Source organism: Gymnoscopelus braueri, assembly GCF_963280865.1.
Source record: "Gymnoscopelus braueri genome assembly, chromosome: 10".
Taxonomy (NCBI): Eukaryota; Metazoa; Chordata; class Actinopteri; order Myctophiformes; family Myctophidae; genus Gymnoscopelus; species Gymnoscopelus braueri.
The window spans coordinates 54,353,492-54,371,351 of NC_137611.1; the positions used below are offsets into that span (position 1 = coordinate 54,353,492).

Here is a 17,860-nt window from a genome sequence, read left to right on the forward strand (position 1 = left end):
ACCCAGGTTCTCTGAGTGGAGAGACTGGCTCTCCACTAAATATTATTCAATATTTACGGGAACTGTCCCCCCGGGGGCAGTGCTCGTGGATACTCTTTAAGACACATCACATATGGTGGCCCTGCCCTGATTTGCAATCAGTGGGGTATTTAAGCCCCACCCAGGCAGAGCCACTTTGATTAACTTTGATTGACACGAATTTCGGAGCGGCTGATTCGTGGAGAGCCAGTCTCTCCACTCAGAGAACCTGGGTTACATAGGATGTAACCTGGCGTTCTCTTTCGTGGTCGAGACTGGCTCTCCACTAAATATTATTCAATATTTACGGGAACTCTCTAAGACACACCGCGAGGAAATAAGCAGACCCAGCCGCCCCGCGGCAGCCAGAAGCAGTTTAAGCCCGCAGTATCAGCCCAAGGCGTGCTCCAAAATCCTATCATCCAAAGTATGTAATGCTCGTGGCCTAGGCGCAAGATGCTACCTAGGCCCAGCTGGCGACAGGCCAGTCAACTGATTAGCCACCTAGCCCGCAAGACGCGGGGCTAGCATACTATGCCCGACATCACTCCGAGCCCGGCCCGTCCTACGGGAGCCAGGGTCTCGGAGGCACGGTGAGTATGACCTGCTCTACCGCATGGAGCCCAGCACTCGCTCCGTGGATGGGGTGCTGGCTGCCACGCTCAGTCGGTAGAACTGGGTGAATGTAGACGGAGTCGACCATATTGCTGCTGTCAGAGACGCACCATTCCACAGCACCCAGGAGGCCGCCGTCCCACGGGTGGAGTGTGCCCGCACCTAGGCGGCACTGGTACTCCTGCCCGCCTGTATGCCTGCTGGATCATTTCTGTGATCCAGCGGGACAGCCTAGCCTTTGCCAGTGGTCCAAGCACTCCTGCTTCAGCACCCGAAGAGCTGGTCTGTTACTCTGTGGGCCTGTGTGGCCCTGACGTACGACACTAAGCTCTAACAGGGCAGAGTGGGAACCGACTCTGTCTTTGTACTCCATCTGTCCGCATGTCAAAGAGGGACAGAGCTCAAACACCAGTTTGGGATATACCCCTGCGAGAACTTTGGGGAGAAAGGCCAGGATGGGGCGTAACACTGCTCCTCCATCATCTGGGCCTAGACCTGCAAAGCTCCTCATGGACTGACAGAGCTTGCAACTCCACAATACTCCTTGCAGATACGACTGGTGAAGGCCATGTCCTGCTGCGGAGCCCAGCACGCACTCAGTGATAGGGGTGCTGGCTACCACACCCATGCAGTAGAACCTGATAAATGCGGACGGCGTCCAACAGGAGCCGTCCCACAGATCTCAGCTAGAGGGGCACCTCGCAAGACGCCCATGAGGCAGCGAGGCCCTGTGTGGAATGTGCAACATTCCTGTTGGGGCTGGCCTGCCTGCCCAACTATACGCCTGCTGGATTGTTTCTCAACCCATTGAGGGAGCCCAGCCCTGGAGACCATCTGCCCAAGGCAGTTCGGTCCATACACACTTTCAAGGCCCTGACAGGGCCCAACAGTGACTGCAACCCTGCTCCACTGCCCTGAGGGGGTGGGAAGGGTGCAGTTCAATAGACTGACTCGTACTCTGATCAGGCCATAAGGTGGAATGCAGGGATTGACACCAGCACCACCCAAGCATTGCCATGTAGGAAGCGTCAGCATCCCTCATGCACGACAGGGACATTCTTGTAGCTGAGAAGTTAACAGCAAGAATGCTGCCTCGAGAGAAGCCATTGCAGCCCAAGTGCTCACAGGCTCAGATGCCCCATGCCGCACGGCACTGAAGGCACACGGTACCACCTCCTGTGGGGGGACTGCTGGCCTATCGTGAGAGGGCCACGAGCCCCCTTCGACAACTATACCTAAATAAATAGGTATATATTCGTAAACGTATGTATTTGTATACCCATACATTTATATACTCAAATATATGTACTCATATACTTCGTATATTAATACACTTACTCTATCAGTATCTGAGCAGAGCCAAGTGTCTCTTTATCTTTATTTCACTTATTTACCGTGAAAGTATTTAAGTATATTTATATACTCATACAAAGACAGAATTGCAGCGAGTGTAGTGACTGGTAGGAGACTCCTGACCTAGCGCCACACTGCCCTCTTGTGACCATGTGGGGCACACTTCTCCTTGCGTCAACAAGGAAGTAACCCGGGACACAATGCAAACTTTGTTTGTTTGTTACTCTTTTCACTCGGCTCCGCCGAGGGCTTTTCGGACCGCGGCGGTGATGACCACCGGTAGTAAATGGCCCGGAGGTCCGCCGACTAGGTCAGCCTCACTCGGGTTCTACGGTCTACCTCGGTACCGCGCCGTGGCGGCGCTGCCGGCGATCCAAGCGCTCAACCGCTTCACGGGGTTGGCTTCCACTTGGGTCGCTCCAGCAAACCAGCGGCCGTCCTGGTCCGCCCTCCGACTGGGTCAGATTCGGAACCAGGCTGCAGCCGCGGCGATGGCGATGCCGGCGACCAAGCGTTCGGCCGACAGACGGCTTCCCACTTGGTCACTCGAGCAGAACAGCAGCAGCCCTGATCCGCCCTCCGACTAGGTCGGATTCGGAACCAGGTTGCACGCCGTTCGCCAGGAATGTACTTTTGTTGGTGTGAAATATGACAGCGAAGCGTCCTGAGAGGAGCCTCGCAAGACCTGCTCTCTACCAAAGGTAAGTGGACACGCTGCCAAACACCCGTTCTGTACTGTTTTTCGTCTTAATACTGAGCCCACAAAGCGTCTGCACTCGTGGAAATCAAAGAATCAAAGTGGCTCTGCCTGGGTGGGGCTTAAATACCCCACTGATTGCAAATCAGGGCAGGGCCACCATATGTGATGTGTCTTAAAGAGTATCCACGAGCACTGCCCCCGGGGGGACAGTTCCCGTAAATATTGAATAATATTTAGTGGAGAGCCAGTCTCGACCACGAAAGAGAACTAAACTTACACAGTGACAAAAGTTATTTACAGCAGAGTTACCAATAGGGAAGGAAGCGGCTGCTAGTAGTAGTAATGGGCACTTCGGTAGCTAAATGCTAAGCTAACAACATGCTAACATGCTAATTGTGTTAGCATCCGCCATTTTGTTTTTAGTGACGTCATCATTAGGGGGCGTGCCCAAGCATGCCCGGACATGTCTGACCCCCCTGCTGTGTGGAGGGGGAGTGGAGGGGTGGCTTTGGCGCCCCCTGCTGGGGAGGGGATGAAGTAGGAGGGGGTTAATTCAATTACTGTGTCTGAGTGGGGGGTGTGTCCCAGACAGGATAACGTGTATTGAAAGGTGAAGGCAGTGGGGGGTGTAGGGGGATGTGACTGGGTAACCTAGACAGTGATAATTGAATACACTCAAGAGATAGTGAGTTTCTGTTTTGTTTTATTTTTAAAGAATAAGAATTGTTATTCTTTGATCAAATGTTTGCGTGTAATTGACTGCTGCAATGTCACTTGAGATTAACAGGCTTCAAGTGGTTGTTCAAAAGGTAACTTTGATTGACTTAGGGCACATTATAGTCTTATTTCAGAAAAATCACTCTTTTATTAATTATTCTTAAAGGGTATAATAACTTTTATAATCCTATAATGACTTTAGAACATATGCCGTAGCAGGGTTTTATTTTCTAACAGTATTCCTTACTCCCCTGTAGTTAAACTGGGGAACATGCAAAGGAATCAAGGTGCATTGAGAGTGTAACAGGCTGGCAAGTGGTTCTTTAGTCTAGTCTTTTCACACACGGTTTGATTAAAATAAAAATCTTTTTTTTTAAAGCAATGGTAGCTAAACCTTAATGTGAGACAATACAACCCTAACAACATCACCATGTCAAACATTTATAACTTTTTTACTGCATACACAGCTTTAGAAAAACAAGTATTTAAAAATACCCCCAGTGCATGCTGGGTAATTATTTCAACCAATGGGAGGGGGCCCCTAGTGACATAGATGGTTGAAAATGCCCCACTCACAGGGTGTTATACAGTGTAAACAAGTAGAATGCACCATTGACACAACCTATGTATTGTGTTTAAAGCTGCATTTACTCGCTACTCTTTTAATTCCCTAAAGTACACAGTCCTTTAACAAAAAGGTTTGAACACTTTGAATGTGATTCTAAAAGATGTTAACACATCAGGATAGAGGATACATTGAAAGTCTAACAGGTATGGTACCACTGGTTTCTAGTCCTTTCACTGCAGGTTTTAAAAATGTATATATATAAATTAAATTTTAATAGGCTAATGGTAGCTAAACCTTAATGTGACACAAAGACAATCTTAACAATATCACCATATTAAACATTTATAACTTTTTTTTTTACAAGTGGAGTGCAACTTGATATGATTAATGTAATGACAGGACTCAGGTTGCACTTTAAAAGGGAGACAGGCTGGCAACTGGCTCTAGTCTCTAACCTTTTCACTGACGGTTTGATTAAAATAAAAATCTTTTTTTTAAAAAATTTTTAAAGCAACGGTAGCTTAACCTTTTAAGATGTTACACAAGACTGAACAACATCATACAAAAACATGTTCTAACTTAGCACTGCATATACAGCCATAGCATGCAAGTATTCAGAATTTACCGCAGTGCATGCTGGGTAATTATTTTTAACCAATAGCTGAGCTTTGATGTGGTTGATCCATCTATGGAGATCTTACACAGTAACTGTTTCACTTTTCATTTTGTTTTAAGACACTTTTTTACTTCTTACTTCTAAACAAAAGAGTAGATTAACTTACTGACCCCCAGCCAATATATATTTTCTAACTAACTTACTGCATCTTTTAAGATGTGACACAAGACAAACCCCTAACCACCTTACCACATAAGACATTTATATCTTTTTTATTGCAATAGCTTGTAGTAAGCAAGTATTTAAAAGTTACCACAATGCATGCTGGGTATTTTTTTATTTTTTACTTCTTACTCACCGTCTCAGAGGATCATAGTGTCTCACTGTTTGTTAGTTTTTTTTTGCTTGCAGTATCATGTAGTATATATTTCTTCTCTCTGTGTATTACTTTTACCTAAAAAATGTATACATAAAGGTGCTAAGCTATCTATACAATGCTATATCTACATACTCAAACGCCATATTAACAAGAGTTTGGTGAAGAAACATATTTTCTGAAAATGAATTCAATGTTTTTGGCTGAAACACTACACCATTTCTATATTAAACCCAGAAGAAGTAACCTCCGTAGGCCTATTGTGAATTAGTAATTAACAGAGTACATTGGATCATGGTCTCCCCCCTGCCTGCCAGGTAAGTATAACCTCCTCACGCTATTCGTGGAGGGAAGCACCCACCCCACGTACAAGTCACACTTACGGTTCATACAACACGCGCTCAATCACACACTACTATGTTAACTTACATACATTTTATGAAGCTAGGTGATGATAGCTGTTGAATGTTGGGATTGGAAGGAAATAGACTTGTATTATGCATTGTTTTTGGAAGCTATTTTAAGCTATTTTAGAAACCTTTTATAACATAATGTGTCACCCATGTCTATATCAGGTTACTCACATTGTATCTCTCAAAATGTCATCTTTAAAAACATTTCTCCACTTTCACACAATTCCCACATTTGTGGAATTATCACCATGTTAAACATTTATAAACTATTTACTACATGCATAGCTTTAATAAACAAGAATGTCAGGCCATACTGCAATGCATGCTGGGTAATTATTTTTTAACCAATGGGAGGGTCAGTAAACACTGTGTGCATTGGATCATAGTTTCGCACCAGCCTGCCATGTAACGCCAGGAATCTGGTTACGATGGCTCCCCCGGCCAGGTAAGTATAACTTTCTCACGCTATTCGTGGAGGGAAGCACCCAACCCACGTACAAGTCACACTTACGGTTCATACAACACGCTCAATCACACACTACTATGTTAACGTACACACATTTTATGAACTAGTTGATCAGTTATTTTAGAAACATTTTGAAAATAATGTGTCACCCACCTCTTTTCCAGGACAAAAGTGTGGTTATTTACGCACTTTTAAAAGCTTCATGTTTTATCTGTCTTATGTCTTGTATAGTGTTTTTATGTGTTTTTGAATACTTTTATTAATAGTATGCAGAGACAAGCACAGGGGTGTACCGTATTGTGTTCATTCTATTGAACATGTAATATATGTAAAATTGAATTATGTACATGTTTCCAAATAACATTTCTTGAAACTAAGATCTGTATTACTTATTGTAAGTCACTGATTTTGTTAAATACTATTAGTTTACCCTAGATTGTTTTAAACTAAATATATTTATATTATATAATGTGTGATAAATTGATGATTTAAACTGGAAATTAGTTCTTGAGCTATTAATGTGTTTTTTAACATATTAATCTCAGGGGAAGGTTAGCCAGGATTAAAGTGAACCTGTAAACAGATGACAGGCTGCTCATTATTCAGCCATGTACTCTTTTTAATCCACGGTTTTCAAAAATCTAAATTATAATTTTGAAGTCTAGGTTAGATAAAGCTTAATGTTACACCAAACATATCCTAATAAATATATATTTTCAAACTAACTTATTTACTGTATACATAGCCTTAGAAAAAACAATTATTTAGTGTCACCCCAATGCATGATGGGTAATTACACCCCTCACATACATGGACCAATGAGAGAAGGTGGGGTTTTGAATGTATGTTGATTTGGGCCCCAATAGTGGATATCTGAGTACTCATTCCTATTTATTAGTTGTTAAGAAGACATTTTATCAAGCTGACTAACCCTTATAACTAGGATGTATAAAACTACAATACATCTTCCTCAGCAGTGAAAGAAAACTCTGAGAAAATGAATGATTGGGGAATATACCACAAAGAGATTATAGTGGGCATAATATCATTGTTGTACGTGTATTCATGAAACAGCTAAATTTGGTCACATTTCGATTTTTATCATCCGCAACGTAATAGATCTTCTGTAAAGCTCCTTTCCATCATGACACCGTGAACATCGATGAATAGATTATATGGCATACACAGTTTTTATTTACATGATTATTATTAAAAACATATACCATTATCAATTATATTCATATACAACAAACATGAGGTTTCATCTAAATCAATCATTCTCTGTATAACATACACAACATTACGCATAGACCAATCACGTATACCTTGCTGATACTTTAAGACGCACATATCAATGATATATGTACACAGGACCATCACATGACATACTCCTTTTGAGTCTCCTTGTTTTTCATCATAAAAACTATCAACTACGGCCCTCACGTTTCTATCATTAATGACACGCCTATTATGACCATGGTACCCTGATATTAGCTCTTTATATGTAGTATTCCTAGTTTTTACATAATGAATATGACTTCTAAAAATATCATATCCCTCTGGTGGGTATACAATATCACCGGACTTTGTATATTGATCAATTACAGTATTCACAAGGGTTATAAGTCTATTGTAAATAGAACCCTCAATACTAGATGTCACCCCCATTGTAATGAATATCAGTATGGTGATCTAGGTGACCTCTTTATTCTCTGTATTTGGCAATGCCTCGCTGTCCTCCAGAGTGTACAGGAATGACAAATACTGTACAGGAATGACAAATACTGTTGTGCATGGGTCTGTCCGTATTCCTTTATCCATGTGATGAGTGTATCGTCCTCTAAATAAGATTCAGTATAATCCACTGCATTGTCTGTAGGATCACACAACTCAGGAGTGCATCGTCCTAGGTATGAAATGAAAAAGTCAGTATAGAAATAAAACCTATGGCCTGTTTCCATCGGGGTCCTTTGTATTCAACTCATAGAATAAAGACTGACCCCGACGGGATTTGAACCCGCAATCTTCTGATCTGGAGTCAGACGCGCTACCGTTACGCCACAGAGTCCTTATAAATTAAGTTTTACTCACCAACATTTCTTGGCTATGTCATATCATGCTTTAATAGAAAAGTGAATACCGCTTCACCCAACATGGATAGTATTAGTAATGAATCAATAATCACAAAAATGTAAAATTCGTAATGTCTGTTGGAGATCAGCCGTTCTCCTTAGCTTGGAGCGTAAAGATCGTTTTTCCTTCATAGAGTTTGCATGTATGGACATGTCTGAGTCTTGTATCAAGCCTGAGCCAACCAGAGGTCTGCAGGGCGGATTGGAGGTGTGTCAGGGGAGTCACTTTAACCTATTGTGACCATTCAGGCCTATGCATTGGTAAAGGGGCCCCCACGTCACTGAGGGAGTGGTCCTACAGAACGTATATAGGCAGCTCCTGGCAAGAGCTGCTAGGAAGAGAAAACTTCTCTAACTAGAGCTGAAAGTTAACCCGAAAAACACCCCCGCCTGGACATCCTAAGAAAAATATCTTTAAAGTCAATTTCTAACATTGGACTACACTTCATGTTCGCTGTTGAGTGGATACGCCGTGCTGCGGGGACGACAAACAGGGACCTTTTTACAGCTATTCTGGTGGACTGATTTTTGGACCTAGCAGTATCACGCAACGTTGTGTTACCTGTCCTAATCTGCCTAGAGTTATTTTTTTTCATTTCCTACATATTCGCTATGGCCTCTGTACAGGGTAAGTGTTTAATTTCTTATTTCTATGTCTATTATATGTGTGTAATCAGATCATCTATCAGATCACTTTCAATGTAAATGAATGTGGCAAAGAGTTGATCAAATTAATTATTAAATATAGTAAAATACTACATAATCATAGTATTTGTGTGTATATATCGCGCATGAGATATTCCATCCAATTTGATCTAATAGTTGTTGTTTTGTTTTGTTTTTTGCTTATTTTCTCCCCACACGATAGATCCTCTCTCTGTGCACTCCCTCAAGATCTCTAAGGATCATTTGGTGACACCACCGAATGAAGATGCAATACGCTCCGCTGCCTTCTACACATCAGGGAGCGTTAACGATGACACAAACATTCTGCAGAATCATGACTATGCCATGAATCTACGGGGCCAGAACCGTACAATTGTGACCAAGTCGCCACCGTCACCCTCCTCAGAGGAGATGCCTGACGAAGAGGAGACCGGTTTGAGCGACGTTGAACCTTTAGATTTATCTTCGTCTCAGCGCTCATCATCATCCACCCCTCTCCCCCCATCTCATCCCTCCCCATCAAGTTCTGAGGAGCTTGGCACCCTCGCTCGTGAACAATTTATCATCCCCAAAGGTCTGGAGCATATGCTATGTTATAGAAGAGAACCTGAACATAGAGTTTCTGTAAAAGATATCAAAAATGCAGCGAGGGAGTGGGACCGTATAGCAGAAGAGCACGAGCAGGGGAGAAAGGAGATGTTACGTAGAGGGAGTGAGATGCGGGCTATCCAAATGATGGGTCACGAGTCAGAGGAGGAAGAGGAGGAAGCACGGTTGAAGGAGGAGGAAGAGGAGATGAGGATAGCTGATAGGGCACGAGAGGTGGCTAGAGAGAGGAAAGTGACCATGTCTGATTATGAGATGGAGCGTGGTGGATCCCTTACAGGTCATCAAATGCTAAAGCTTGGCATGAAAAGACAGATGGCCGTACTTTACGTTCCCTTATCTGATAACGGTTGTATGCTGATACAGGATGTTAGTTATGCCGTCAATGTATTCAACCGTAGACGGATGAAGAAGATGAAGGAGATGATGGATTAGTGAGTATGCAGAATTAACTCAAACATTGTTTGACATTGTAAATAGGACAGGACAAGTTACAAATGACATTGAGACTTGGACCCATGAGGTTACTAATTCGTTAGCCTCAAATTCGTCCATTGACTGTATTGGTCCATGAGGCTGTTGCCTATATTCTTTTGCGTCCAAAGACACCTCATCTGACTGACAAAGTAGAAGTCGAAGTCGAAGACTATTATCTGAATTTGCCACGTCACTTTAAAAAGATGTAATGTGTTAAATTCTGCTACTTTCCTACCAACTGAGCTGGATACATGATACATACATGTCATGCCAAAGGGTTGTATAGTAGCTAGACTACTGCTCATTGTTTTATTTTAGACTTTTTATTTATTTATTCAGTACTTTAGGTGATAGATTATTTAGTCTTATATATATACACACACACTTTTCCAAATCATGAACAGGAATAGTGATAGTAACTACTACTGACTTGATGTATTGAAAATAAAAAAAACATTCATTACAACATGTGTCTGTTATTATTTCTTTAAGGGTACACAGCTAAAAAGCTACCTTATGAAGAACACCATCAATTGTACTCTTCTCGTTGTCTGACTAAAGTATCAATTAAATTGTGCTTGGTAAGTTTTCTGTCTTACAAAGATGTTACAAATAACCAACAAAATAAAAGATGACTATTTCATGGAAAAAGCATATACTTTTTTTTAAAATTTATTATTATTGTGATTACATGTTCAAGAATATACGTTCAATAATATCTGCTAAACTACACAAATAATGATCTATGAAAATCTAATAATTCTATAGCGCTGACCATGGTACTCTAGGTGGTGAGTTTCTCCAGAACGGAACGAGTTTGTTCATTATATTATGACGCTGATCATATCCCAGAGTATCAGCTGTGATATCTAGCCTCAGCTCATTTAAAATAACTTCACACACTCCTTGCACTCTGGATTCTGTAGTAACAATGCCCCGAGTTTCCAACACATGCATGATTCCTGAAAGAAATGGTTCAGTCCATAGCATTTCAATAAATTCTTTAAAATGATTGAAGACATAGTAACGTGGCACCGGGTATAGGGCATGTCCATAGGTTACCCCTGGGGTAAAACAGTAACTGACTTTAAGATCCGTCTGATTACTTAGTACGACAGTTAACAGCTTATCAATGCATGTTTTTATAATATCCAGAAAGACCACTCCGCACAATCCATCCGGTTGATCCATAGTCAGGGTTGAATCCACTGGAGAAGGTATCAAAAACACTGGCGAGGAGGTGAAGGAGAAGAGAAAAGACAACTTTAAACACAAATATATCACACATTGTGATTGAGCATGTGTATAGGATTAGTTATTTTCTCAATTAATTACCTGTGTCAGAACCTGGTACTGCTGCTGACGAGTTTCTCCAAAATGTAGCGAGATCGTTCAGCATATTGCGTTTTGCTTTGTATCCACCCATCACATGATCAGTATTAGCGGCCTCTTTGATTTTTACCCGAATGTCGTCCGCCATCTTTAGGTCATGAAGATAAGCTTCACAGATCCCCTGCACTCTGGATGGTATAGCAACAAACCTTTGAGATTCCAGTACGTGTATGATTCCTGATAGAAACCTGTCATTCCACAGTCTTTTCATTAATTCTTTAAAATGGTTGAAGACATAATATTTTGGTGGTGGGTCGAGACATCGATGTTGGGTCTGGCTAGGATGGTCTGTTTGACAACCATAGCAGGCTTCTTTCATCTGATCAGTTATTACCAAATCCAGTAGCCTGACGATGCATACTTTTATAGTCATCAGAAAGCATTTACTGCACAGTCCATCAGGCTGATGCAGGGTCAGAGACAAATTCAATGGAGAGGAGAAAGGTATATCACGGAAAAACACAGGTGATGGTGGAGGTGAATAGTATTCATCGCCTCGGTAACATTCATAGGGTGAGTCATCCCATGGGTCGTATGCTACAGCGTACACTGAAGGAGTTTTTTGGGTTGTTCTTTCAGCAGATCCCTCCATGTTTTTGAATAAGGAAAATCGAGAGTGTCTTATATTGTGTAATAGGGTGAGGAGGAGGAGCTCCATTAGAGTGTAGGAGGGTGGGGTGGATATAATAGTTGCTACTTTGACTCAGAATCAGACTCACTGATTTACAGGACAATTGTCCAGTAATTACTGTCTATTGGTATTACTAAGACCTACACACTGGTATTCCTATGCGGAGACCAATCCATGTGGAGACTATCATCAGGTAAAACTGGAGGTTGCTATAAGTTAGAAGTAACAGAAGTTTAGAAGTAATATATGAATCTAACTTGTCATTTTCAGCTAGCATTACAGGACTATCATATAACTATATCAAATGATATAGTAAACAAAATCATTTTGAATTGAAATATGCACATTAGCTATGAAAAAAAAAATGTAACTATGAAAAAGATTTGAGGTGTTTGATATTTTTTTTTATTTCACAAGAAACACATGGATATATTACACACACACACACACACACATACAAACGTACACACAGCATGTTACACATTTGGGTTTTTAAAACACGAATATGTTACACTTAAACACCACAAACATCATAATAAATCATGGTTTTGTGGGTTTTACATAGGTTTTGCAATATTAAAGTTGTCCATTGAGAACAGAGTTGCTCCAGCTGGTTTGTCCATTGCGTACTCTATTGCGCCAGACAGGGTATCGTCTATAGTGTGGAAATGAAAGAGACACGGTTTATTCAGATTTACTCGTCTCGGTTTCTTTGCAGAGAGACTGGGCGCTACACGATTGACTCCACTAAGGCGTTCCTCCAACAGGGCCATCTTTCGATTCTCTTTTGCTTTGACGAAAAAAACACTGATTAATTTCATCACATCCCGTAGCAGCCAGAAATCCCCTGCGTGAAAGGCTAGGCGTATTGGAAAATACTTTTCTTTCTCCAATACAGTTTTAGGTATTTCGCGAGTAGGGCCCTGAGACCGGAATCTCACCAATAGCCATAAATATGTCCTTGAACAGTCAATAAGGAAGGCTTCACCCTCGGATAACCGGGTAGGGATTGTCTTGTCCACTTTCACCATATCTAATGGTTTGATGTAGTCATCGGTGGCCCATCTCCCCCAGAGCAGATAATCAGTGAAATCCATAATGGCAGTCTTCAATCTTTCAAATTCAGATGCATAAACTCTCAAATGATGCAATCCATTATCCAACAATACTCCATCCTCTTCCATTGTATACAGTTCAACAAATGGAAAACGGGTGGATGGTGAAAAATAGCACCGCAATTTTCGATCATTAGACAGTTTCCATATCTTTTCATCCTCGGCCTCATAAATCAAGTGGGTAGAGTACATCTTCTTCTTCTTCTTTCAGCTATCGTCTCTCTAGGTCTAGGCTTTCTGAGTTTTCTTAATAGAAAAGGACCAGAGAGGAGAGTTTTTAGTCAGGCGAACCGTCAAAAATCAGTCCACCAGAATAGCTGTAAAAAGGTCCCTGTTTGTCGTCCCCGCAGCACGGCGTATCCACTCAACAGCGAACATGAAGTGTAGTCCAATGTTAGAAAGTGACTTTAAAGATATTTTTCTTAGGATGTCCAGGCGGGGGTGTTTTCGGGTTAACTTTCAGCTCTAGTTAGAGAAGTTTTCTCATCCTAGCAGCTCTTGCAAAGAGCTGCCTATATACGTTTTGTAGGACCACTCCCTCAGTGACGTGGGGGGGGGCCCTTTTACCAATGCATAGGCCTGAATGGTCACAATAGGTTAAAGTGACTCCCCTGACACACCTCCAATCCGCCCTGCAGACCTCTGTTTGGCTCAGGTTTGATACAAGACTCAGACATGTCCATACATGTCCACTCTATGAAGGAAAAAAGATCTTTACGCTCCAAGCTAAGGAGAACGGCTGACTGATCTCCAACAGACATTACGAATTTTACATTTTTGTGATTATTTATCATTACTAATACTATCCATGTTGGGTGAAGTGGTATTCACTTTTCTATTAAAGCATGATATGACATAGCCAAGAAATGTTGGTGAGTAAAACTTAATTTATAAGGACTCTGTGGCGTAACGGTAGCGCGTCTGACTCCAGATCAGAAAGTTGCGGGTTCAAATCCCGTCGGGGTCAGTCTTTATTCTATGAGTTGAATACAAAGGACCCCGATGGAAACAGGCCATAGGTTTTATTTCTATACTGACTTTTTCATTTCATACCTAGGACGATGCACTCCTGAGTTGTGTGATCCTACAGACAATGCAGTGGATTATACTGAATCTTATTTAGAGGACGATACACTCATCACATGGATAAAGGAATACGGACAGACCCATGCACAACAGTATTTGTCATTCCTGTACAGTATTTGTCATTCCTGTACACTCCGGAGGACAGCGAGGCATTGCCAAATACAGAGAATAAAGAGGTCACCTAGATCACCATACTGATATTCATTACAATGGGGGTGACATCTAGTATTGAGGGTTCTATCTACAATAGACTTATAACCCTTGTGAATACTGTAATTGATCAATATACAAAGTCCGGTGATATTGTATACCCACCAGAGGGATATGATATTTTTAGAAGTCATATTCATTATGTAAAAACTAGGAATACTACATATAAAGAGCTAATATCAGGGTACCATGGTCATAATAGGCGTGTCATTAATGATAGAAACGTGAGGGCCGTAGTTGATAGTTTTTATGATGAAAAACAAGGAGACTCAAAAGGAGTATGTCATGTGATGGTCCTGTGTACATATATCATTGATATGTGCGTCTTAAAGTATCAGCAAGGTATACGTGATTGGTCTATGCGTAATGTTGTGTATGTTATACAGAGAATGATTGATTTAGATGAAACCTCATGTTTGTTGTATATGAATATAATTGATAATGGTATATGTTTTTAATAATAATCATGTAAATAAAAACTGTGTATGCCATATAATCTATTCATCGATGTTCACGGTGTCATGATGGAAAGGAGCTTTACAGAAGATCTATTACGTTGCGGATGATAAAAATCGAAATGTGACCAAATTTAGCTGTTTCATGAATACACGTACAGCAATGATATTATGCCCACTATAATCGCATTGTGGTATATTCCCCAATCATTCATTTTCTCAGAGTTTTCTTTCACTGCTGAGGAAGATGTATTGTAGTTTTATACATCCTAGTTATAAGGGTTAGTCAGCTTGATAAAATGTCTTCTTAACAACTAATAAATAGGAATGAGTACTCAGATATCCACTATTGGGGCCCAAATCAACATACATTCAAAACCCCACCTTCTCTCATTGGTCCATGTATGTGAGGGGTGTAATTACCCATCATGCATTGGGGTGACACTAAATAATTGTTTTTTCTAAGGCTATGTATACAGTAAATAAGTTAGTTTGAAAATATATATTTATTAGGAGATGTTTGGTGTAACATTAAGCTTTATCTAACCTAGACTTCAAAATTATAATTTAGATTTTTGAAAACCGTGGATTAAAAAGAGTACATGGCTGAATAATGAGCAGCCTGTCATCTGTTTACAGGTTAACTTTAATCCTGGCTAACCTTCCCCTGAGATTAATATGTTAAAAAACACATTAATAGCTCAAGAACTAATTTCCAGTTTAAATCATCAATTTATCACACATTATATAATATAAATATATTTAGTTTAAAACAATCTAGGGTAAACTAATAGTATTTAACAAAATCAGTGACTTACAATAAGTAATACAGATCTTAGTTTCAAGAAATGTTATTTGGAAACATGTACATAATTCAATTTTACATATATTACATGTTCAATAGAATGAACACAATACGGTACACCCCTGTGCTTGTCTCTGCATACTATTAATAAAAGTATTCAAAAACACATAAAAACACTATACAAGACATAAGACAGATAAAACATGAAGCTTTTAAAAGTGCGTAAATAACCACACTTTTGTCCTGGAAAAGAGGTGGGTGACACATTATTTTCAAAATGTTTCTAAAATAACTGATCAACTAGTTCATAAAATGTGTGTACGTTAACATAGTAGTGTGTGATTGAGCGTGTTGTATGAACCGTAAGTGTGACTTGTACGTGGGTTGGGTGCTTCCCTCCACGAATAGCGTGAGGAAGTTATACTTACCTGGCCGGGGGAGCCATCGTAACCAGATTCCTGGCTTTGTTACCTGGCAGGCTGGTGCGAAACTATGATCTAATGCACACAGTGTTTACTGACCCTCCCATTGGTTAAAAAATAATTACCCACCATGCATTGCATTATGGCCTGACATCCTGGCTTACTAAAGCTATGCATGTAGTAAATAGTTTATAAATGTTTAACATGGTGATAATTCCACAAATGTGGGAATTGTGTGAAAGTGGAGAAATGTTTTTAAAGATGACATTTTGAGAGATACAATGTGAGTAACCTGATATAGACATGGGTGACACATTATGTTATAAAAGGTTTCTAAAATAGCTTAAAATAGCTTCCAAAAACAATGCATAATACAAGTCTATTTCCTTCCAATCCCAACATTCAACAGCTATCATCACCTAGCTTCATAAAATGTGTGTACGTTAACATAGTAGTGTGTGTGATTGAGTGTGTGTTGTATGAACCGTAAGTGTGACTTGTACGTGGGGTGGGTGCTTCCCTCCACGAATAGCGTGAGGAGGTTATACTTACCTGGCAGGCATGCGGGAGACCATGATCCAATGTACTCTGTTAATTACTAATTCACAATAGGCCTACGGAGGTTACTTCTTCTGGGTTTAATATAGAAATGGTGTAGTGTTTCAGCCAAAAACATTGAATTCATTTTCAGAAAATATGTTTCTTCACCAAACTCTTGTTAATATGGAGTTTGAGTATGTAGATATAGCATTGTATAGATAGCTTAGCACCTTTATGTATACATTTTTTAGGTAAAAGTAATACACAGAGAGAAGAAATATATACTACATGATACTGCAAGCAAAAAAAAACTAACAAACAGTGAGACACTATGATCCTCTGAGACGGTGAGTAAGAAGTAAAAAATAAAAAAATACCCAGCATGCATTGTGGTAACTTTTAAATACTTGCTTACTACAAGCTATTGCAATAAAAAAGATATAAATGTCTTATGTGGTAAGGTGGTTAGGGGTTTGTCTTGTGTCACATCTTAAAAGATGCACAGTGTCGGCCCTACGGGGGGGCATTGGGGGGCAATGCCCCCCCAAATTAGACTTTGTGCCCCCCCAGTTCAGATTGGCCAGTTTTTTTTTTTTTAGTTTTTTTTTAGTTTTTTTTAACATTTTTATAGACACATTTTTTTCGGGTGTTAGATATATATGTTATTTGTATATTCTTTGTGATTATTATAAATATTTACATTTTCAAATAATTAATAAAAGGTACACCACTGTTTTGAGTGTTGACCACCTTCATGATCACACCTCCGTGCGAGCGGTTCCTGTGCGACGTCACGTCATTACCTCTGCGTCTGTTGTTGTTGTGCTTGTCATGCACATGATGCACGTGAATTCAAATCTGAGACTGAGAGAGAAGAAAAAACTAAAAAAGACCACCAGTAATGGACATAAGAAAGTGGCTCAAAAGGCCGCAATCTAAATCAGACCCACCACCATCTGAATGTCCCATAATTCAGATTGAGGAAGATGAAGAAGATAGTGAAACAGAAACTACTAGTATGCCGGTTACAGCGGGGAGTTCAGACACACCGCCGCCGGCCCCCCCCGCTGCAACTCCCACAGCCAGGCAAGCCTCAGAGTCAGCCAGCTGCAGCAGCTCCTCACAGCAGGCCCCCCCACCATTTACAACTTCTTCTCCACCAGATGATCTTGGTTCTGAGGCACCAAATCAGGTGAAACGTGATAAATATCCGAGCATCATTTTTTGTGGAAAGAAACGCTCCTTTGTGAGTTCGTGGTTTAATGGGAGGGACTGGATGGAATACAGCGTGGAAGCAGATGCAGCTTTCTGTTTCCCTTGCAGGAAATTTCGTTCAGCATGTAGTGGTAATGTTGATACAACTTTCACCTTGAAGGGATATCGCAATTGGAAGCATGCAATCGAATCAAATAAAGGCTTAAATAAACATGCTCTCTCTAAAGAGCATTTGTTGTGTGCCAAGACCTGGAGAGAGCGAGAAA

General features: G+C 40.7%; 2 protein-coding genes and 1 long non-coding RNA gene across 3 annotated transcripts in view; 2 read left to right on the plus strand and 1 right to left on the minus strand.

Moving 5' to 3' along the window:
- Window positions 1–17,860, plus strand: part of LOC308093280 (uncharacterized protein) — a 131,798-nt gene that overhangs the window by 58,603 nt on the left and 55,335 nt on the right. The gene's annotated exons all lie outside the window — the stretch shown is intronic.
- The window catches only part of LOC308093283, a 97,088-nt gene that overhangs the window by 23,080 nt on the left and 56,148 nt on the right, over window positions 1–17,860 (minus strand). The window lies entirely within an intron of this gene.
- The window catches only part of LOC308092816 (uncharacterized protein), a gene marked incomplete at its 3' end in the record, with an annotated part of 71,713 nt that overhangs the window by 111 nt on the left and 53,742 nt on the right, over window positions 1–17,860 (plus strand). The gene's annotated exons all lie outside the window — the stretch shown is intronic.